General features: G+C 38.3%; 1 protein-coding gene across 7 annotated transcripts in view; it reads right to left on the reverse strand.

Moving 5' to 3' along the window:
• The window catches only part of hdac5 (histone deacetylase 5), a 330,777-nt gene extending 307,154 nt beyond the window's left edge, over window positions 1–23,623 (reverse strand). For 6 of the 7 annotated variants that reach the window (XM_043675117.1, XM_043675114.1, XM_043675109.1 and 3 more), the window contains exon 1: window positions 23,461–23,623. The gene's annotated coding sequence lies outside the window, so the exon portion shown is untranslated. Of the gene's footprint in view, window positions 1–2,031; window positions 2,283–23,460 lie in introns of those variants that run through there. The other variant, XM_043675110.1, reaches the window with a different exon arrangement.
• Window positions 23,624–25,409: the final 1,786 nt, after the last annotated feature.

Genomic DNA, 25,409 nt, shown 5'->3' on the forward strand with positions numbered 1-25,409 from the left:
TTTGTGCATGATTCAAACTATTTAGTAACTATCGTTAACTTCCAGTTCATATTAGCTTAAAGCCCCATGACATCCATGGAGTGAAGAGTGTGTATTAATTATTTGGCAAAAAAGGTTTATTACTAGCTTATAATCTGATGTTTTCTTCTGCCAATTTAAAGTGACAAGATGTCTAAGAATTTAACATTCTCCTTGTTTATTTTGGCTTTAACTTTATAATGAAGGTGTAACGAATATTGAGAATATTTTTTTGAATTGTTCTAATTATGTTAGCAATTCTACAAAATGGTGTGTGAGAGTTATTTTAACTTGGGTGTTTCATGCCAAAAGATTCCTTAAGGATCTAGGACACCCTAAAGCATAGATTAACATGTGAGGAGATGCATCAGCTTCAGAAAAGAAAACCATTGACATGTGAAGTGTACTTGAATGGAACCATTTGTTGTCTGATGATTAGCTACGTGTAGCAAAGTTAATCCATATGTATGTGTTGTACAGCTGGACCTTTGGAAGTTTGTATCCTGGTATGTTGTCAACATTTGATTTAAACACAAATACGGATGTGGAAAATAACTTGAAATTGACAAAACAAAACCAAAGAATGTTGCAGATAGCTAACCGCTTACCATTAACTTTAAAAACAGGCTACATGTGTGAAACTTGTTCTCAATAAATAACTTATGTGAAATAGTTAGAATTTTCATTTTGGGAATGGAGAAAATAGTCTCTAATTAATGCAAGTTCATACATGCCCTGCGGCCAGTTTAAGCAAAAGGCTGGGGACCATAATCTGTTCTCCACTGATTGCTAATTTATACCAACGCATTCTTCAGTTTCAAAAGTAGTATTTAAATATTCTTTTTGTTCTGACAAAGCAGTGACTCAAAAAAAATGGTCCTACCCCTAGGTAATTCTTAAAATTCTCTGAATTTATCAGGCTTTGTTATAGCAGATAGTGCTAGTATTGACAGTGCTGGTATTGTACTGATACCAAAATAGATTTTGTTGTGTATTACTTACCAATCACTTTTTCAATGTCAATGAACCACTGAAGAAGGGAACTGATTTTAATTTGGTCAAGCAATACTGTTAATTTCAAAGGATATAGTACAGACAAAAAAAAAAGTGAATATGAAGCAAATTTCCTTGAAGCTTTTCATTTTGCAGTTTTGCAAAGGGAAAACAACAGTTATACTGAGAGAGAAGAGAATGCTGATTGATTGATTGGCAAGTACTGTGACTAGTAGAGGCATAGCAATGATTCCTGAAGGGCTTTTGCCCGAAATGTCGATTTTCCTGGTCATCGGATGCTGCTTGACCATCGGATGCTGCCTGTTCTTTTCCAACACTACACTCTTGACTCTGATTTCTGACATCTGCAGTACTCACTTTTGCCTGCATTGTAATAGTATACATTTGCTTGATGGTGACTGACATTTAGCTGCCAAGCCTTTTAAAAAGTTTAAACCAAACAGTGTAAATCTGACTTCAGTGCAGTGCCTTGACCAACGAATTAGAGAATGGCAGTCATCAGTTTTGATGATTTGAAAGTGTGTGCAGATATTCTCTTTACAAAGAAAGGAATGTCTGCATTTATATGTGTAACTTCCAGTATGCACAAGTTTACTACACTGCAAGCCCAAACAGCAATCTTAAAACAGATTGTCAGTAGAATTCTTTGCACACTCACGAATATTTAGTGAATGTTGTCCAATTGGATAAATGACATCTAATGTTGAACAGTGTTACATGTTTTACAAACTGGTTGAGTATTGTCACTATCTCGCTTGCTGCAGGTGGTCGAAGAGATATGTTTGACATGATCTTCCAGCCTTTGGGACATATGGCCGACAAACCTATCATCGCACTTGCCCTGAAATTCATATACCAAATTACTCACTTTGTGGGATAGAATGTTTTTAAGATTTGATGGCAGCAAATCTATTAATGGAAAACACCATTCACTGATTATGCAAAAAAGCAACATGAAATAACTAGCTTTAGCTATTACTCAAATGTTTGAAAACTTACCCTTTACAGGAGATAGCCGGGGCACCTTTCAGCACCAAAAACTACAGCTTAGGCCTATTCACAAGTTCCGATCATAATAGCCATTATCCCACAAGGTGTCTCGGATGTACCTCATTTCAGCATCAAGCTTACATTGGGAACAAAATTGTTTAGGCTCATTTCGAAAAGTTTCACGTAAGGCCAAACTATAGTGCATGAAACTTCAGAAATCCAAATGCCTAGCCAGTGAAAGTAGGCTTGTGTCAGACAGTCGTAAAAATGCTCCAGGCCAATTCCTGAATAATAAAAGGAAAAAGGGAGATCATTTTGACTGCTCTATTTTAAAGGTGAATTTGAGCACAGATACAGCCTATTAAAATGTGTAAGGAAGCTCTTACTTGCAGCTATGAGCTTAAATACAGTAAAGAGAAATGTCATTTCAGAGACATGGAAGGGATAGGTTGGTGTCACTCCATCGTAGACCTTTTTGGTGAAACCGAAAAAACGTTTGTGGGAATCACATTCCAGTCCACAGTGGCAAAACTCAAAAAAGCAGAGTGGAATTTTCCTCTCTGTGGCATGAGCAATGGTGATAAAGTTGAAAAAGTATGGCAAGAATGAAAAAGGAACAGAATCGTGACAAGTTGTTTTCTAATTTTCCCAAGCTTTAAATGGTGACTTCACATTTTTGCTGTTGAGCTGCAATTACATGATTATCATATATTCACACGTCATTAAGGAGGGCTTATGCCCGAAACGCCGATTCTCCTGTTCCTTGGATGCTGCCTGACCTGCTGCGCTTTTCCAGCAACACATTCTCACCACACGTCATTAATAGCCCATCATGCTTTACTTATACTTCATTTTTAATTCTCCATGCGTTTCCCTAGAAAGATGGTGTAAATTCCCAGCATTCAGGTCTGTATAAGCAGAACAGATGGCTGCATCTTTCTGATTGGTTGTCCTGGCTAACATCTGTTATCAGACAAACACCCCATACTCCATGGTCATCATCCTCCTCACCACACATCCACCAGCATCCACACATGCTGCCAATGGCAAACTGAGCCTCACCACATCATCATGCCTGTTCTCTGACTAACTTGTACAATCCTTCAGCACTTTTCCTTGCAGCTCAGAAACACATACAACTTGCATGTTTCTGCCAGGTTGCTTTGCGCACATGGACACACGTGCATCTAATGCATCTGTACAGGTTTATGGTTCTTAGATTGCACTTATTGTCAGCATCTATTTACTTCACATTGTCTTTTAATAAGCAGGGTCTTCAGTATCCAGTTACAGGTTCAGCCACAGTCTATGTGGCTTTACACTGCTTTTTAGCACAGAGGAAAAGGCAGATAGCTTGTCATGGTGGGGAGAACTGAACAGTTAAAAAGGAAACAAGTCACTGTACACAACCATGCTACATTAATGTCACTCCTGCAGCATATGCCAGCAATGTATGGGTCAAACAAATTGCATGTGCTTTAAGCAAATGTCTTCAGTCAGTCAGGAATACCACCATAGTCAGTTAAGGGCTCATCTGATTCCAATTCAGGGGGATGGCTACGTTCAACACTGTAGGTCAAGTGCAAACTATCCTGGGACTGCAGAGAGGTCAATCAGTTGCTGTAAATACATCGGTCCAGGGGTGGACTCATCTTGCAATGAGACAAAAGGAGGGACTAAGTAAAAATGCAATGGTGATGCAAAAGCAGGAGGTGGCTAGATGTCTGCAGTGTGTTAGTAACAAGCATGGAGAGCATGAAGCATTAATAATTTTGAAGGATGAAGTGGTGGAAGCTGTCCAGTGTCTATGAGGCATCCAACAGAGACTTGAAGTCCATGAGTCTTGGTGAGTTGCATTTGCAGTGGCAATATAAGAATGAGTAGTAAAACCCTATGAGTGCTACTCGAGGTAGTAGAGAGATAACCTTGCAAAATGAATCTTCCTGAACTTCGAGGCATTATTTTTAATCAAGGACGTAGCACTGACTTGGGCTGCTATTTGGATCCAAGCTAGCTGTATCTGGTGCAGCCCTCTGCAGTCAGCAAGCAAAGGACTGCACTCCAGTTTACTATGCTAACCATCAGCACTTCTAGGTCTCTGTCTGTTTGCCAATGGATGTGTGCGTGTGCATGCATGGGTGGGATGGGGGAGGAGGGGTTGTTTTCTGGGCCATGTCCTCAGTGATAGTGGTGGGCCACAGTTTGAGGGACTATCCCTGCTTTGTAGCAACTGAAGTGATGTAGGCTCATCTTGAAATATGACATCAATATGCAAATGGCACGGAAGAGCCCAGCTCCATAATTAAATCAGGTGAGGAATCAAACATTGTTTGAGAAGCATTTCCGAGAGCCATGGCACATTAGATGCCATGAATCTCACTTGACAAAACACTAAGAGAGGAAAACCCCACCCACAGGGTCAATATTTGATGTGATTCTATGATTGAACACCATTTGCTAAATAATGAAATTATGCTGACAATCAATTTAAGAACGGCAGTTGAAACCATTCTAACCAAATCTTTAAAAAATCTTCTCATCTAGACTCAGTCCCACATTTTATCATTCAGAATTGGCCAAAACAGATGGGATGTAGTCTATGTGCCCAATTAACCCCAAGCTGAACTTCAAACTATTCATATTCATTGTCCACGCCACCTAATTCCATCTCTGCAAATTGTTGAACTCCAGCCTTATCTGACCATATGAACATGAAATGCTTATCTGTGCTTCAATAATCTACAATTGAATATCTCCAAAGACCACTTTGCAAGTTTCCAAAGTTTTAACCAATGCAATCTCATGCTCATTTGAAATCCAAGCACTCACATCCTGTTTCAGTTACCCTTCATTATGTTTCTACAAAACTTCAGTGCTTCCTTTTCCTCTAATACACCAAAATCAAAATTCTCTTTTTTTAAAAAAAGGATATCCTACACCACAAAAACTTTAAACTGATATCCTATTTTACACAAAAGGTTTCAAAGATATGGCTCACGATATATTTGAGGTTTTAAGTATTCACAGAAGAGATACAAATCATCCAGGCACTACTACAATGCTGAAAGCATAGCATCTTTTAGACTTTGGACATAGCACTGCCATCTTTCTTTCTCCACGATATCACTGCTTTTCCAAAGATATTCACTGGAAATTTAAAGTAAGATTTTACGAACTGCTGTAGAACTGGGAAAGTTAGACAGTGCTTGGACAGCAAATGCTCAATTTTGTTTTTCTATACATTTTACAGAAGGATTCTGAAATAAGAACAGATCCTAATTAACTGAATTCAACTTATGGTTGCCTCAGAACAAAGTCCATCAAAAACAGCAAGGAACATGTTGAGACAGCTCCTGAATCCAGAAACTGGTATACATTGGACATTTTTTACTTTTGCTGAATCTCATTCACAAGTGCAAAGATTTTGGGTCAGGACTACCATATAAAATGAAATTTAATATTTCTGATTTGTGTGGTTTACCTCTAACACCAGCAGCTGCTGCACTCCTTTCTCGTTACACTATTTAAGGACAAGGTTTCAGCTGTCATGCTTTACTTTCTCTAATTATCTCCTTCAAATACTTTCACAAGTCTTCCATTACCTACCATATGTTTCCCTTCTACACACAAAAGAATGTTTGTTAGTTTACACCATCAGAAGATTACAGAATTGCTACAATGTTATCTTGTTGCACTAAGATTATGCTCAAGGTGTTGCATCAAACAGTATTAGGCATAAGACAAAAATTCAGGAAATTAGCATAAAATTCAGTTTCAAAATAAACAGACAACAGATGCCCAAATAAAGTACTTCAGATTATCTAAATCAACTATTAAGTGAGGTACATCTTCTCCCCAAGCCATTTTGCTTTGATCAAAATTATAGTGACCTGAATTCACAATTGTTCAATAATTATTTATTCAGCGTTTCAAGTGCACAACACAGCAATGTACTCAACAAGGGCTTTATCCAAGTGAGTTTAAAAAACAAACATTCTGCCTAAATTGAGTGTAACTCATTATAGAGGTCACATGACAACAGCAGACTAGTTAGGACAATTTTACATCATTCTGTTTCAATGCAAATACTCCATGCAGTCACAATGCCAAATAGGTGCTCTTGTGGTGCAGTGTTACTGCCCTACCTCTGGGCCAAAAAATCTGGGTTCAAGTCCCTTCTGCTCCAGAGAGGTGTCATAACATCTATGGACAGGTTGATTTAAAATGTCTAATCATGGAATCAAGCAGCATCACCTCCTTATTGGCTACATGGAGTTAGTTAAGAATGCAGATGATCATAAACTTAAACATTGGTATACTTGAAAGAAATTCTAATTTCATTTTCACATATTGGAAAACAGAATGAACTTCAAAACATTTTTATCATCCAGGTGCACGTATCAAAGAAAGACACATCTCAAAACATAGTCGGTATGTATTTGTGTAGACTATTTGTTTTTTAGATATCCAAGTCATGGTAAGGATCATATAATACAAGCATGTTCTCTGGTAAGTAATTTAAAAAGGGTAATTATTGATATTGATTTTGTTCCATACAGCCTTAAAATGACACAGTTTTGTCACTCCCGCTACTCAATACACAACTAAAAGTGGAAGTAACTTTTTTAAAAAAGCCAAGTTGAACTTCTTTACAACAGAATTTGAATCATAACCAAACTCCAATATTTTCCAATAGTTTAATAATTCTCCTTTTCTCGACTTGGACTTCATACAATAAAATCATACTAAAATGTCCATACTTATTAAAACAATAATTTGTAAATTTCCATATTAAAAGAAATAACAGATGCAACTAATACATATCATTTTGACTGGCTGGTTCAGAATACTATAAACCGAATGGTCTTTCCACTAGGATAATAACAGGGATAATCACAAATTAAATGGTAGCTGTTCTCACTGTGGGTGCTGTTAGAAAGGTTGCTTTGAATAGTAATAATGTTTCATTCTAAGTAGGAAAAATTCTAAGGACCGATTCACCATCCACAGCTGATTTAAAAAGTCAAAGATAGTATCAAACTCAAAGAGATTATAATTCTGCAAAGATAGGTGGCAGATCAGAAGATTAGACAAAACATGAAAAACAGCAAAACTTACTAAAAGATTAAGGAAGAGGGAAATTTAGATTATGAGACAAAGTTAGCCAAAATATAAAATAAAGATAAAGAATTTTCAGATAGATAAAAAAAGAGTTGACAAAGAAAGTGTTGGTCCTATAGAAAATGAATCAGGGGAATTAATAATGGAAGAGAAAGAGACAGCAGATGAATTGAACAGGTAATCTGTGTCAGTCTTCACTACAGATTACAAGTAGGATCTCATATATAGGTGTAAATCAAGAATTCAAAAGGGAGAGAAGAACTCAAGAAAATTACAATTATCAGAGAAGTAGGACTGAGTCAATTGTTGGAACTTAAGTGGACTAAATGTCAGTTCCTAATGGATTTCAGTTGCCGAAAAGTGTGGTGTTGGAAAAGCAGAGCCAGACAGGCAGCATCCAAGGAGCAGGAGAGTCAAGCGTGAGCTCTTCATCAGAATTCATTCAATGGGGAACTTCAAACCAGCATCTACAGGAAAACAACACATCCTGACCAAATACTGAACTATAGAAGCAATCATCCCAACACCCACAAACGAGGCTGCATCAGAACATTATTTCAACGAGCCACCACACAGTGCAACACAGAGGAACTACACAAAGCAGAGAAAAATCACCTATACAGTGTATTCAAAAAGAATGGGTACCCAATGAACACAGTCCACCGATTTCTCAGCAAAAAACCCAACAAACAGACAAAACACGTCCAGAAATCCTAGCCACTCTCCCCTACGTCAAAAACATCTTGGAAATGACTGCTAGACTACTCAGACCTCTTGGCGTCATGGTAGCCCACAAACTCACCAACATACTAAAACAGCAGCTAATGAACTTGAAAGACCCTATATAGACAAGCAAAACTAATGTCATTTACAATAAGCTTGCAAGAGCTGTAACAAACACTACACTGGACAAAACAGGCAGAAAACTAGCCACCAGGATACATGAACATCAAGTAGCCACAAAAAGACATGACACTCTCTCACTAGTATCCTTACATACAGATGAAGGAGGACACCACTTCGACTGGGACAACACATCCATCCTAGGACAAGTCAAACAGAGACATGCACAAGAATTCCTAGAAGCATGGCATTCCAACCCAACTCTATCAACACACACATTGACTTGGGCCCCATTTACTGCCCCCCCTGAGAAAAAGAACAGGAAATGATGTCACCATCGGAAATGACATCACCAACCCAAGGTAACCTAAACATATAAATAGAAAACGGGCCATGCCACCAGTGCTTCATCCAGAGGCTCACTGAAGATGTTACCTAGTACAGTGACGGAATGTCTGAAAATGAACCTTCTAGCTTAGTGAGCAAACCTACATCGAGAACCTCAACTTGAGCCAAAATCTTCTCAAAACTTTAGGTCATATTTAAGGGAGTTATATCATACACAGATTTCTTACAGTTTTCAAAGAAAAAAAACGCCTTCAATATGGCAGCAGTGTAGGAATCCTGAGCCAGAGCTTGACCACTCTGTCCATTTCTTTTCATTTTCCTCTTGTTTATTTTTTTCTTTTTACTTCCTGTCCAGGGAGAATGCCAGCGCAAATTTCCGACCTCAGTGTGGACACGGACTCTGGGAATGCCTGGTGTCAAGGTGAAGCCCAGCTAAGACTGGGCTGCAATGACTTATTCTGAACTCTTATTTCTCTATTTCTTAATTTATTACTGAACTTTTTTTTAAAACGTTCCCCATCCACCCACCCAAGAATATGTACTTAAGAAATCTGTACCAACTTACCTTGGTACCCATGACGGTGCTATATGTGGGGACTTGTAAACTTTTCACTGTACTCATGAGTATATATGACCTGCACTGACTCTCCTCATGGTTCCTTCTTACTCATGTTTGGTTCGTTCTTAAGAAGAAATTCTTTTGGTGGTATGTCATCGAAGCTCAAGGCCACCAACTCAAATACTCAGCGCAGACAATAATTTTCTGTTTGGTGATGTACAGCATAAGTCATCACAATTCTGCAATAAGTTAATTTATTTTAACACTGATTGCAAGCACTGATGATTTTACACAATTATAAAAGCAGGAAATTAATTCTATTTCCATGGAAGTACACAGGTTTCCTATAACAGCCTGCAATTTCCTTGGCTGTCCTTCAATAACTAAACATATGCTCCCAGATCAAAAACGTTTTGCGATTCTTGAGTCCAAATAACTAATCAAATATTTCTACTACATTGAGCTGAAAATCCTGCAGGATATTAAAATGTTCAAAACACATGCTGTCACAATGGTTTTAAAATTGTATAGGGTATGACCTTAAAGAATATTTATAGTTATTTAACAAAAAAAAAGTTCACGTAGCCTAGTGTTGACAAATGTAGCTTTTATACTTTTTCCTCGGAGATGTCAGTTAACGAACATTTGAAACTCTCATGTTCAACGATGCTGAAACTTGAATGTTTTCACAAGTCAGAACCTCAAAATCTGCCTTAAAATAATTCGGTGACTTGTTCATTTGTCATAATCATGACATAACACTGATGTATTTTTAAAAATAATTCACAATTTCTGACCTAAAACTAATTTTGGATTAATAACTCTTTATGTGAACTATATTCATAGAAAAATGAGGTTTAAGAATTTCTCATTAGTAGAAAAACTTGACAAGTGCATTATATTGCAGTACTTTAAAGCATGTTACTCAAATCAGTTTCAATATTGATTTCTTGCAGTAAGAGAAGATAAATCAATATTGTTACACAAACAAGTGTCAGAAATTCTAGAACACAAATACTTCTCTTTTTGCCACAATACCTACCATACTGACTGCTCTTAAGGTCTATATATAAAGACTTTTATTAAAAAACAAATTCTCGGAAACCCAGTCAATAAGCAACCCTCTATCTAATACCCCACACATCATCTCCTTCAACTTCTAATCTATGCACTCTCTCATGTGTGCTTTTGTATAGCACCTGCAACATTACAAAAAATTTCACTTTACATAAGAAACAAACAAAGCCACATGAATTTAAAATTATGAATATTGCAGTCGGTCATAAACAAATGTTGTCAACTGTTTATCAGACTTCACTCTCAGACTTGTTTCTTGCACTGGAACTTGCTGTGATTAACGAACCATTTCAATGTAGTACATTGCAGTATATGGAAAGTCTGGGACCTCTGAACAGAAATGGCAACCGTATATCTTTTTAATCAAATTGAAGAACCATTATTGAAAGTGTTTGTTGAACAGTTAACTCAATATCAAATCATGTACAGAAATAAAGAGCAGTACAGAATGATGGGAAAAATGGAGAGACATGAGACAGAAAGCACATTTTTTAAAATGACTTTTATTTTAAATTACCAAATGATAATTAACATCAGAAGAAATGAGACTAAACACTTGAGGTTAATTTTCAATAAAAAATTAAGTGAAGTTGTTATTAAAAGTAATAAGACTCATCACACTGTTAAAAGTTTAATTATGCTGGGCTGGACAGGTTCCAACCTTTTCTGGTGAACTTAATGGATTCTAATCACCCAAGTACTACAACATCACACATTTGGAATAATTTAAAGTTAAATTTCAATCTAAGGTATTTCTACTCTAAAGCTTTTGGAGAAGCAGAGCAAGTCAGACTTCCTGATTTCCATGTTTAAATGCAGCTTAAATGATTGCCCGACTTCATGCAGACTTCTGGTTTACATGCTGATTGCCACGGTGAAATTTTTACACAAAATCTGCACCAGTAAGACAGATGCCCATAAGACTGGTGACAAAGAGGTAGATTTTAGGGAAAATCCTAAAAGAAGAAAAAAGTTAGATGGTCAAAAAGGTTTAAGGAGGGGATTTTGGAGCTTAGTCTCCTAAAGGTACAACTGCCAAGGGTGGGGAAAACAAAATAGACAAAAGTAGGCCAGAATTGGAGTATTACAGGAGATTACCGGGATAGGGAGGGAATAGGCCTTGAGGGGTTTGATTTTAAAACCCTCGTCTTTGTTTTCCAGGCATTTTCCGATTGAGAGACAATTTAAATTAGTGAGTTCATATGGTGCTATTCTTAGGCAGCCTAACAATGTAATGGACATCAATAGATTAGCACCCAGTAGGAACTCAGAAAACAAAGATCCTGTCCGAAAACTTTATTCACTTACTGCAGGTCAAACCATGACAAATCAACTCAACAGCTATCAAATCTGATGATTCAAATATCTTGCAAATAAAGTAATCCCATATACAAATTATAACAAAAGCCACAGCAGTCAAGTTTAGATAATACAACTGGGTCAGCAGTTAGTGGAATAAAAAGCAGAAAAATGTATTCTTATGAAAATTACAACATGCATGTAGAAGTCCTACAGGTTTGGACTCCTGTTGTTTCTAATCAGCTCCTCATGAACTTAGATTAGATTCCCTAACACTATGGGCAATTTAGCATGATCAATTCACCCGACCTGCTCATTTTTGGATTGTGGGAAACTGGAGCACCTGGAGGAAACCCATGCAGACGTGCAAAGAATGTACAAACTCCTCACAGACAGTGGCCAGAGAGTGGAATCGAACCCAGGTCCCTGGCGCTATGAGGCAGCAGTGCTAACCACTGAGCCACTGTGCTGACAAATTTGTATGTAGTATTAAAATAAGGAGAGCAGGAGTAGTACAAGATGCAATAAATAAATTGAAAATGATATAAATTGGTTTATGCAGTTGGTATGGTGAATTAAATTTAATACTGACAAATGGAATATGAAATGATCAATATGAACCAGAGATATAAGAATGAAAATAAACTGAAAAAGTAACCTAGAAGGAACATTTGTTTTTTCACTTTCAATACACATGCTGAAACAATCAAGTTTCAAAACAGCGATTTAAAAAAGTAGACATGTTCTAAAATAATACTGTGACTTCACAAGGCACTGGTCAAACCATTGTTGGAGAAAAGTACTCAATTCTAAGACCCAAAACATGTACACATTAAAAAGATTAACCCCTTGTATAAAAAGGAATAACCTATGAAACATTAGGGCAGCTCAAGTCTTATAGTTTAGAAAAAACGACAATTAAAGGATGTGGGTGGGCTCATTGCCATGCTATATAATCTTAGGTAGGGAAGTCTAAAATACTGCAATATCAAAAGAAAATCAGACAGACCACATATTTCATGTTGGTTTATCTATCCATAAAAACCTAAAGTTTCAACACTGCAGTATTCAATTATTTTTCTCTAATTAAGCATTCGTTTCTCAACTATATTTCACAGGATCTATTCTAAACTAGCCATTTGTTGAGTGAATAATAATCTCCCAATAGCTGTCCTAAATTTGACTTTTATTAGTTTTAATATGCATTTGTTCTGTTCTAGCATAATTTTCTATATTCACATCTTACCTATTTTGTGTTCTTGTTTATGGCCAGTTCTCAATCATTTCTTTTCAACATTCCAAAGTCTAGATTTCTGCAAACTTTTAGCAAACAATAATTCAAATTCATGTCTCTTGCTTGCAATTACACTGCGGCATGAACTCGCCCTTGTAAGCCTAGAACTCATTCCCTCCCAGCACTCTGGACGTGCCTATACCAAATGGATTGCAGTGATTCAAGGTAATGGTTGATCACCGCCGTTTTAAAGGCAATTAAGGATGGACAATAATACTGGCGTTGCCAATGACACCCTTATCTTGTGAGAGGTTTTATAAAGCAACCTGACATTAAACAAAACTATCATAAGTCAGTTTTTGTCTGTCAGAACTGTGCTGTTTGGACAGTTTAAGAACACACTAGGTTGTGGTGTTTATCAGGTGATGGGTGTCTGGCACATATAAGCTGTGCATAAAACAGAAGTGCACATTGCAATGGAATTGGTTGTGATGCAGTCAAGAACAAAAACAAAAGGCAAGATGAGTTCAACAACAACCATGGCTGCAGAGAATTGTTTCCATGCAGAATGGAATTGGTATGATGGGAGGATTGAAAAGGAAGGATTCCACTTGATGACTGAATTGATCAATTGTGGCAAAATAGTGGGGACGATTATTTAATACCACTTAATGTAAAAGCAATTCTTTAATGCTAAGAAGATTCACCAGAACTGAACGCAAAAGTTAATTCATTGGCCAGCTTTCTTCAAAAAGAATACAAGATTAATTCTAAACTAAAAAAATGAACTTTGTACCTTCCGCAGCTCCGACAAAGTGCATAGAGTCATAGAGATGTACAGCATGGACCCTTTGGCCCAAACCATCTATGCCGACCAGATATCCAAAGTTAATCTAGTTCCGTTTGCTAGCCCTTGACCCATATCCCTCTAAACCCTTCCTATTCATATTCTGGATTAGTGGTGCTGGAAGAGCACAGCAGTTCAGGCAGCACCCAAGGAGCAGTAAAATCAATGTTTTGGGCAAAAGCCCTTCATCAGGAATAAAGGCAGAGAGCCTGAAGAGTGGAGAGATAGGTAGAGGAGGGCCTTGGGATTGAAGTATTCCGAGGCGGAAGATGAGGCGTTCTTCCTCCAGGCGTCTGGTGGTGAGGGAGCGGCGGTGAAGGAGGCCCAGGACCTCCATGTCCTCGGTAGAGTGGGAGGAGGAGTTGAAATGTTGGGCCACAGGGCGGTGTGGTTGATTGGTGCAGGTGTCCCGGAGATGTTCCCTAAAGTGCTTTGCTAGAAGGCGAACGGTCTTTGCAGAAGGCGGAAAGGGGTGGGGAGGGAAATATATCCCTGGTGGTGGGGTCTTTTTGGACGTGGCGGAAATGTCAGCGGATGATTTGGTTTATGCGAAGGTTGGCAGGGTGGAAGGTGAGCACAAGGGGCGTTCTGTCCTTGTTACGGTTGGAGGGGTGGGGTCTGAGGGCAGATGCAGGAGGTGGATGAGATGCATTGGAGGACATCTTTAACCACGTGGGAAGGGAAATTGCGGTCTCTCAAGAAGAAGGCCATCTGGTGTGTTCTGTGGTGGAACTGGTCCTCCTGGGAGCAGATACGGCGGAGGCGAAGGAATTGGGAATACGGGATGGCATTTTTGCAAAATATACCCATCCAGATGCCTTTTAAATGCTGCAACTGTACCAGCCTCCACCACTTCCTCTCGCAGCTCAATCCATACACATGATTAACCTATGCTAATAGAGACCCACAAGACAATTTATGGTGAGATACTGTCTGTATTGTAACAGTACTTCTTTATCACAGGATTTTTTGTCATTGTTGTAGAATGACAAAATCTGTTGTAGACAGAATCAAAACTTCTCGAGAAAATACTGCACAAAGTCTACTGCGTTTAAATATACACTAAGGAATAGCTGCCCCTCCGCATGAAATAGTTGCCCCTTAGATCCCTTTTAAATCTTTCCCCTCTCACCTTAAACCTATTCCCTCTAGTTCTGGACTCCTCCAACCCAGGAAAAGACCTTGTATATTTACCCTATCCATGCCCCATATGATTTAATAAACCTCTATAAGATCACCCCTCAACCTCTGATGCTCCAGGGGAAAACAGCCTCAGCCTATTCTCAAGTAGGCATGCCACGACACAAATTTAGAATCAAGGAAGGAGCTGTTATAATGTTGTGAAACTTGAATCTTAAACAAAGACTTAGTCATCTTAAAAAAACTTCCTCAGTCTTAAAGATGATAAATGCAGAAATTAAGCAAGCAAATTTCAAGGAAATAAGAACAATGACTCCTCAAGTAACACTGAACCCAGCAGATACAAAACTGGTTTTTCAACTCATGAGAAAACAGCTCAATCAGACTTGAATATTCTGTTTCTACAAACAAGTCACAATGCTAGAATCCAGACAAAAATTGTATTATATTTCTCAGTCTGTATTTAAACACTGTAGGCTTTGTGCAGCATTTTCCAGAGAGAAGTTTTGATTCTGCTACAACAATGACAAGGAATCCTGTGGATAAAGAAATACTGCTACAATACAGACAGTATCTCACCATAAATTGTCTTTTTGGGTCTCTATTAGCACAGGTTAATCATAACTTGTGCCATGCTGCTTTCATTTCTATTGACTTTTTGAAGTGAATAATATGATAATAAGCTTACTTGATATCAGGTGGAGGTGACTCCAATAGCATGGACCAGATGGAGTGAATAGCCTGTTACTGTAACAATAGCAGAATTAGTTGGAAACACTCAGCAGCTTAGGCAGCAACTGTGGAGAGAGGAAGAGAGTTTGGCCTGTTTTTGTGATGTAGAATCTATGCCATCAGAACTCCAACCTGACAGAACAAGAGATGGCCATTAGTCTATGTCAGCTCTTCATTATAGTTATTAAATTAACCCCAATTCCCTTTCAAACATTTATCCAATTTTCCTCTGAATGTTGAATCTGCTCCCACATTCCTTCAGGCTATACATTCAAGATCACAAATATAAAAAAGTTTCCTCTTATCACTTCTAGATCTTTTCATTTAATTACAAAGTCTATTCACCAACTTTATTGCTGTACCGACTGCTGATAGTTATGGAGGAGCTTTGCACAGGGCTACCAACCAAGTTAGGGAAATAACCATAACGTGCATCTTCCATTTTAAGTGGAGCTCCCACCTGTTCCCTATGCAGTGAGCTAGCCCAGATACAACTACAATATTCCATACCAGAACCATAAAGTGCAAAAGCATATTAGCATAAAGCAGAGAGATTCATTTAGCATCTAGGACTGGAAAGGTTAGTGATTAGGTCATTTTTATGTATCCATTTTTTCTAAAGATTTCAGTACTTTTTTCTATAGGTTAATGACCAAAGATGACACCCAATTAGATTAGATGAAGAGTTGACTATTTAAAGATGAGTGAGTTCATGAATAGCACTGTAGAGATAAAAGTGAAATATCAGACCTTTTAAAAGTTGGTTGAAGTTGCTAATTCAGACAGCACTCAATCATGAGTTTCACATCAATGTGCGTGTGGTTTCCAGAGAAAAGTCACGAATTTCACCACATGCAGTTGGCCATTTTGAATTTCATATTACACAAGCTGATTTTAATTTACTGATATTTTGTCAATACACAGCAATTCCCCCAATGATCACCGATGACTATAAAATCTTTCCAGTTTCTCTTAGTACGACTTACTTAAACATCATTCGTTTTAAGGATTATTTTCCCTCAACAATTGCAGCTTGGGACTTTAATCTATGTGACATTAAACGTTTAATCTGGTCAACATTATCTCGGTATAGAATCATTTTGCTCATGTCTTTCTTTCTAAATGAACACAATATATTATTATGAATACTTAGACAATCTCATGCTCATTCTTTATTTAATTTTGTAGCTATTATAATTGGGGGGGGGGCACGGTGGCCCAGTGGTTAGCACTGCTGCCTCACAGCGTCAGGGACCCGGGTTCAATTCCAGTCTCGGGTGACTGTCTGCGTGCAATTTGCACATTGTCCCAGTGTCTGCGTGGGTTTCCTCCAGGTGCTCCGGTTTCCTTCCACAGTCCAAAGATGTGCAGGTTAGGTGAATTAGTCATGCTAAATTGCACGTAGAGTTAGGTGCATTAGTTAGGGTCTGGGTAGTTTACTCTTCGGAGGGTCGGTATGGACTAGTTGGGCTGAAGGGCCTGTTTCCACAAGCTAATCTTGCCTATAAGTATACTGAATTATTTATTTAGTAACTGTTATACTTTGCTTCCACAGCAATGTTTCTTTTCTGGGTCTTATTTGTTTACTTGACTAAATACATTCAGAGAAGCTTTTCATCTTGTTACTTGTCATGCTAATTTGCAAGAAATGTCAAAGTAAAAGGGAAAACAATAGTTATACTACATAATAGGAACATGTTTATTAGCTGGCAAATGGGCTCTGACTGATACAGGTATTGCCATGGGTAATGCTCAGCTAAAGATGACTGGCAGTTAACTGCCAAACTGTGTTTAAATTTTAAACAAGCCAGACTGACTGATTCATTAAGGCACTGCCCTGAGAAAAGAATCACAGAATAGCTCTCACTTTTTTTGTAGAGTTTGAGAAAAGGCAGTGTGTTTACACATTCTGTTTGCAATTAATAGGGCCCTGCGTGATCATACATATAATTTCCAGGATGTACAAGTGTCTCACATGGTCAGCCTAACAAACAATCCCAAATTGGGTCTCAGCAAATAGGTGACAGCCAATCTTTGGTTCATTTCTTAACGCCTTGATCAGAGTCAACATATCTAGTTTAAAAATTAAACTAAGCTTGGCAATTAACTAGGCGAAAGTTAGGACTGCAGATGCTGGAGATCAGAGTCAAGATTAGAGTGGTGCTGGAAAAGCACAGCAGGTCAGGCAGCATCCGATGAGCAGGAAAAATTGACTTTTCTGGCAGGAGCACCTCCTGCTCCTCGGATGTTACCTGACCTACTGTGCTTTTCCCGCACCACTCTAATCTTGGCAATTAACTGTCAGTCATTATTAACAGAACTCCATGGCAAAATCTCTACCAAAGTCTATTTGCCAACTAATCAGCACTCACCTCTCACATAGTATAAATATTGTTCCCCTTTACTTAGTGTTGCTTATGAATTATTGTGATGAATGCAAAACAAAACCCCTTGGTAGAATGTGCCCTATTTCAGAAAAAGCTGAGTTCTGTAATGTCAAGCAACTATTTACATCCTAGAAATTAACTCTTCTAGTTTCCCGTACAGAAGTTGTGCAGACCATGCTTCCTCATTATTTAATTTTTGATTAGTTCCATAATCTATTTAGGGTCACATTTGTTCAGTGAAAACTTTTAGGTTGTAAATATTTATTTATACTGCATTATGCTTTTAAAAGAGATCCATTCATTCTCAACAGAAATGTTGTTTAACTCTTTTTTTCTAACACTTAGCCCCCCTAAACTTACGTATCCACAATTTTGATATTTCTGACTCCCAGATCACAGTGAATCTTATCATTCAGTTGGGTTCTGACCCCATAACGATGCAACTATTTGCTAGAATGCTTTGCCATTTGCTGTACGTTGTATGGGTCATTTACAAACATCAGCTTATTATGAACACTGCTTCTGTTGGTTTCACTGATGTACTGTGCTGAAGCATTACGCTTATCAACTATGACACAATCATTTCAGCTGCATGTTTCACATAGCATTCAGCTGATTGAAATTACCCATTACTATCCCAAGCCTTAATGCAACTTTTCTAGTCTCTTCCTAGCATAAACTGTGCTTATGTTGAGCTAAGGTCTGCAGTACACCCTTTCTCTCACATTGGCAATATAATTAAAGTAGCTCCATTTCCCACAGAATCAAATTTATGTGCCATAAATCTCAGGTATTAAAGCTGCAGCATCTCAGGTTCAATACTGCAAATGTGGTCCCTCCCATCAGCACAATTGTGGAGACATGATTAAGGGAGGAACAGACTGCAGCTCAGTATTCCAGAATCTTAAAGCAAGGTAAAGTTGATGTATTTCAGAATCTTAAAGCAAGGAGTGGTGTCACAATATTGATTAAAGGAGTCAATTATTGCAGTAGGGAGAGATGACATCATAGAAGGCTCCTCAAATGAGATTGCATGGGATGTCCTTATAGACTCAAAACATTCAGGGAAAGACAGAAAGGTAGATATCTAGGCAAATCTCAGAAGCATAAAAATAATAGGATAATAATAATAAGGATTTCAACTTTCCCAATCTTAACTGAGATGGACAAAATGAGAAACGCTGAGGGGGCAGAATTCTTCAAATGTGTCCAAGAGAGCTTTTTAAGCCAACACAGAACCTCCTGCAAAAGAGGGGACAGCATTAGACCTAATTTTAGGAAATGCAGCTGGGCAATTGGTGAATGTGACAGTGAATGAGCATTTTGGTAATAGAGACTGTAATTCAGCAAGACTTAAAGTATTTATATACAAAGACAAAAATGGACCGGAAAGAAAAGTTTCTGAACTGAGGGGAGATCAATTTTAATAAGGTAATAAAGTAAGACACGATCTGGCCAAAGTGGACTAGGAACAGCTACTTACAGAAAAATTAACCTCCACAACCAATATGCTCCCATAAAGGTGAGTCCAAGCAGTCCAGAGAATGCCAGATATCAATAAATGTAAATGATTGAATAAGGGAAAAATAAGGAAGCTTATAGTGGATTTCAAAGCCTCAAAACAGTGGTTGCACTCGAGGCATATAGAAAGTGTAGGGGGTTGCTTGAAAAAGAAATTAGTAGAATGAACAGGAGATATGCAAAAACACTGGCAAGTAACACTAAGGAAAATCCAAAGGTGTTTTCCAACAATATTGGAACAAGAGAATAACCAGGGAATAATTAGTGCCTATTACAGACCAAAGTGGCAGTCTGTGTGTGAAGCCAGAAAACACAGCTAAGGCTTTACATGAATACTTTGCATCTGCATTCACTTTAGAGATGGATGATACAGAAGGGGGACAGAGATGTACCTGAAATTAGCATTGAGAGCGGAATTATTTTAGCATGCTTAAAAACAGATAAATCCTCACACCAAGGAGATGTATCCTACACTATGGGAGGCAAGGGAGAAAATTTCAGGGGGCTCTGACATTAATTGCACAGAAGGGATGCCAGAGGCTTGGAGGACAGCTAATGTGGCGCTGATATTCAGGAGGTGGGTAGGGATAAACGAAGAAGCTACAGGATAATGAATCAAACATCTATGGTAGGGAAACTATTGTAAAAAATTCTGACAGACAGAATTAATCTCCAATTAAACTTGGAGAGGAAAGGATTAACAGAGGATAGTCAATTGGCTTTGAAAAGGGGAGATCATGAATAACGAATTTGAGAGGAGTTGACAGCTGCGTAGATGACGGTAGTGGAGTTGATATGGTATATATGGACTTTCCTAAGGTTGTTAACATGGTCTTGTGTGGCAGAATGGTTAAGAAACTCATGGGATCTAAGAAAATTTGGTAAACTGGGTCTAAATTTGGCCTGGGCAGGAAGCAGAGTGTGATGGTAGATGGGTGGTTTTGTGACTGGAAGACTGTGTCCATTGGCATACTACAGGGTCCTGTGCTGGGTCTCTTTCTGCTCGTTGTCCACTTTACTAATCTTGACATGAATGCAGAAGGTATATCTATAAGTTTGCAGGTGACAAATTTTGGATGATATAGTCCAACTGGTGGGATGAGCTAAACAGTGGCAAACTGAACTTAATCCTGTGATACATTTTGAGAGGCAAAGGAGTACATGTTAAATTGTAGGTCCCTAGAAGCAGAGGATCAGAGGGACTTTGGTGTGCATATCCATAGGTCCTTGAAGGCACAGGTATAGTTGTTAAAATGATATATATGTTTTCTTAGTTAAGGCACTGAACACAAGAGCAAGGAGATTATGATGGCACTGTCCATACAATTAGTCAGGTAACAGCAAGAGTATTGTATACAATTATGGTCACCACACCAACAGAAGCATGTGATAGCACGAGAGGTGCAGAAAAGAATCACCAAGATTTTGCCTGGGCTGGACCAATTCAAGAGACAGACTGGGGTTGTTTTCAACAGAGAAAACAAGATTGAGGGGGCAGGGGAAATCTGACTAAGGTGTATGGAACAAAGACTTGAGGGGCATAGACACACAGTAGTAGAATTGTCCCCTTTACTCGGAGTTGTCAATAAACAAGGGTCACAGTTTTAAGGTAACAGGCAACAGGTCCAGAGGGAATTTGAGAGGAAAATCAATTTATCCAGAGGGTTGTGGACATCTGGAACTCACTCCTAAAAACATAGCAGAGGCAGAAACCCTCATGATATTTAAGAACTAGTCAGATAAAGTGCTTTAGTAGGCAAACCTACATGCCAAGTGCTAGAAAATAGGATTAGAATAAATGGCTTTTTGATGACTGGCACAGACATGATGAGTCGAAGGACCTCGATGTGTGCTGTAAAATTCTGACTCAAAGACAATTTTGTGAAATTCAAGATGAAACCCTGAAAAACAACATACACAATTTTTACACACAAAAAAACAACACCTTAGTATAAAGATAGCAATTATGGTATTCTGCAAAATACCAATCACAATGTCTTTAGGTGCAGGTCACCTATATAAAAGTAATATACAAATTTCTTTTGTTATGATTGGAATTAATATTTTAAAGAAAGCTGTGGCTCATTTCAACAATGCATATACCAGTAGCAAATCATGAACAAACAATTCATTCTTAAAATACCACAAGTTACTCAACAGCAAAATTTTGAAATTAATGTCTCAAATTCACATCAGAATTCAAACATATTTTCATGAAATGTTCACCAATGTAAGAACAAAGTACAGTACCCTGGTATCTATGCTTAAACTTAACTGAATTAGATACATTGTCCCTTGCATAAAATATAAACACAATGAACTGCTGCTGTGGCACAAAAACACATTAACTCACAGGTACTTTACTGTGTATGTGACTCATACAATATGTTGTTGCTGCTAAGCATATTTAAACACATTGACAGCTCATTCACACACCTCAGTAGAAATCTCACAAACAGATACACACTAATGAGGCTGATATGTCTCAAAATTCTTCTGAAAGTATTAGTCACAGTACAAATTGTCAGTTTAAGTGTCGCACCCTCAAAAATAAAAAGCCTTTCTGTATCAATGCCATAGTTTATCGTGGTTAACAATGAAATGCAAATGGTGCTCATTAATGAGTTGGGGCAGTTTCAGATTTTGCCTTTGAACTCATTTTAAATAACAATGATATTCTATAATTGCTGTAAACCCCTTGGATGGTTTCCCCAAGTCTTAGGTGCCCTTTTCAGAAACTATGCCACACATTATACCGATATCACTAACATTCCTGAGGTTTACTTAAGAACTGTTTGCCATTTTCTGAAGTTTTGCATGCATGTTGTATGAATTGCTAATGTATTTTTTCATAAATATACAGTACAGATAATGTGTTGCATTCTGGTCAATTTTTAAAAACACTTTCAACCATTTGATAATTACAGGAATTACTGTAACCATAGTTTGTAGGATAATGGCAGACACAATCGCCAAAAGTATTTAATATATATTGACTGCATAAGTTCAGTCGTTGAGTCTGCATAACTGCAACCATTCTTTCATCAGTAAACCAACATCTCTTTCATCAACCTGAAACACTGACTGTATTTCAACCCCGACAGATAGTGCCTGATGAGTATTTCCAGCATTTTCTTATTTCATATTTCCAGTATCCACAGTGTTTCACTTTTATCTACATATTACTGTAGATAATACTGCGTATTATGCATTACAAAAGCACACCTGTGCAATTCCCTGGCTTTAAACTGAAGAAGAGATATATATTTAGGTACAAAAATGCAGTGTCTGTCCGACACGTGTTGTGTCTTGTCCATACTGAAACTGATGACACATTAAAAAGTCATTTCATTTCCGGTACAAAGAAAACTTTACTCCACCTTAAATCACTTAGCAATCAATACAATCAATTCTAACTGCCAGAATTTCCTCTTCCAGGTAGCATTATTTTGATGTCAGTACATACATTTACAATAGGAATATTTACAGTAGTATAATTCAAACTAATACTACACCTCAAGTTAAGTCATTCAATAGGTTATTGTATTGCAGTACTCATTGGCATCAAATGCATCTTTAACCTGCTGCACAGGAGGAATATTAGTGCATACTGCATATTGTACTTTTACTGCAGTGAAATTTAACGCCATGGAGTAAATTATTATTGGAGTGTGCAAAGCATTGTGCAGTTTTGTTTTCATTCTAACACATAATAACCCAGGGCTGATTGGAACATTTCAATCCATAATATACTTGTTGCACAGTCGTCTGCTTCATGTTTACAGCAGATACTGGGCACGATAAATTGTCGCTGTGACAAGATCAACCTAAACTGCACGTAGTAATTGTCAAAAAAACATCCTGCTGTAAGAGTGAAGGGGGATGGAGGAAAACACCGTCCATGCAACAAAAATCACTGTACAAGGAAACTTTTCCATTTTCCAATGCATCTGCCTCAAATATCAAATTTAACACCCACCTCCCCATCCCAACGTGACACTTGCCAACAGCATATTCAATGTGAAAAAGACGCCTTGTAAAAGGTTTAAATTCTCGCCCTGCAACAGCAGACACTCCAAACAAAGCCTAAATAATTTCCTTCAATTTATTGTGTCATTGTTTTAGTGGCCTCGACAGGGAAGCATCTTCCCTAATGTGAAATTCCAACCCTTTCAGCGCCATATTATGGACGCATCTCCTCCAAATTGTGCGTTGAGCTTTTTAAAACATTCACAGTTATATATATATATATAGATGAAGAAAAGGAAACGGAAAAGAAGGAAATGGTGTTGGTCTTTCTTCTGGCTCCCGCCCCTTCTCCCGTTGGTACCTTACTGGCCAGCCGGCCGATCGGACGGTCCGGTGTCCGTTGCGCCGATGGTGTGGTGACGGTTTGGCCGTTTTTAATTCCCCCGCTGCCCCTGGCTCGCGCTCGCTCTCTCTCGCGCGCGCTGTCAAACTCCACACTCCGCCATCTTCCACCGCCGCCGCACAACAACATCCCACCACGTGACTTACCCCTTTCCCTCCCCTCCCCCCCCTCCCCGGAGCGAGCCAGCCAACCGCACGGCGGCCCAGCTCCAACCTAAAAATAGCCTCTTTAGATCAGCGCAGTATGAATAATGCAAGAGCATGTGGCTCAGTGAAGAACAGCAGATGCACTGTATGTATGAATGAGAGCGCTGCTTTGCTAGAATGGATGCAACACCCTTATTCTTAACCTTTTTATTTCCACAATTAAAAAAAAATCATTCTGTCTCAGCATGATAAGCCTATATATTCATTGATGTCAACCTTATCCCCTGGAAGGTCATTCCCAATAAAATTTAAGTTCATTCATTTTTTTCCCACCTATTTTGACTTTTTTTAAAATTATAAACAGATTGTTTGATTAGATTTACGGCTTGCCTCCCCTGAAAATCTCATTCCTCGCAATTCCCCTGTCTCTGCAAAACGCTGGAATATTTGATTCCCCCAACCCCACCAAATCCCTATTTGTCATTCTGATGAGTACCCCTGCGATAATACGGAAACAACCCCTCAGTGCAAGTAGCTCATTGACAGGCAAACTGCATTTTTTTTTCAATGCGATATGCAACCCCATTAAAAGTATTGTCACAATCTCCCAAAATAACAATGTATCAGAATGTGCCATCTGCAACATAGTACTACCTCGTTTCTGACAGCAGGACGGTACCGATTATATAGGTGTGTGTCTTTACACCTAGAATATGCAGGTATTTACACCTAATATGCATTTTAGTTTTCAAAATTGAAGTAACGGCTGGATGGTAATTTGAGATCCACTCACCTCCCGTGGAAGAAATTTGTCGCCGAATTGCCTCAGACGCTGCGCTTTATTACTTCTTAAGTATTAACTGGAATTTATCGGGGAATCGACCATGCATCTGTCCCGGCGTCATTCTGCATCTGTTTGATCGGGGGGTGAAAAAGGTCCTAATTTTGGTCGAACGTATAATTTAAAAAGATTAAAAATTAACATTTGGCTTACTGTAAACGAATTACTGTACTCATTATGACTGCACCTTTGTATTCAGGTGAGGTGGTTTCAGCATCAATGCAGGTTATCTGTGTAATTTGAAATTTTGGCCTCAGTCTTTGGTTATTCCAAAATACCTCTCTACTTTTTAAATATTAAGTTTTTCACTTGACATGGGTTCTAAATTTACTTTCCACTAAATTCCAATTATGGACTTTGGTCTCAGCTTACTTTTGAGAATAATCGAATTTGCCTAATGTGCGTTATCTATTGGAGGTGGTGCAGTGATAGGGTCCTTGTTTCGAAGACAGAAGCTTTGGGCTTAAGGAAAGGATGGTCAAGGAAGATACATTTACAAGGAGGCTGAACAAGTGAAGAATCAACTTGTAAATCTTTCTAATGTGCCAATAAGAATGAGAGAGATTTCTGGTCAGCCATGTGATAGAAAGAAATTGAAATATCTATCTAATCTCCAGACGACAACATGCAGATACAATTATATTTTCCTATTGCAGCTTGATCTCCTTTGTGGTGGGGGGGAGGGGTGGGCGGGGGAGTGGTGAAGTCAGTTGACTGCATAGCAAGTGTGGATCTGGTTGATGATAACTGCATGAGGTTTAGTGGTGGTGGATTTGGGACCTGCCTCCTTGCTATATCTTTTTTGGAAGTTATGGTGTTGAGTATTTGACTTGCCTTCGAACTGAAGAAGAATGAGATAAGGAATTTGAGTCATAGAGTCATACTGCACAGAAACAGATCCTTCAGTCCAACTAGTCCGT

Source organism: Chiloscyllium plagiosum, chromosome 33 (genome assembly GCF_004010195.1).
Source record: "Chiloscyllium plagiosum isolate BGI_BamShark_2017 chromosome 33, ASM401019v2, whole genome shotgun sequence".
Classification (NCBI taxonomy): Eukaryota; Metazoa; Chordata; class Chondrichthyes; order Orectolobiformes; family Hemiscylliidae; genus Chiloscyllium; species Chiloscyllium plagiosum.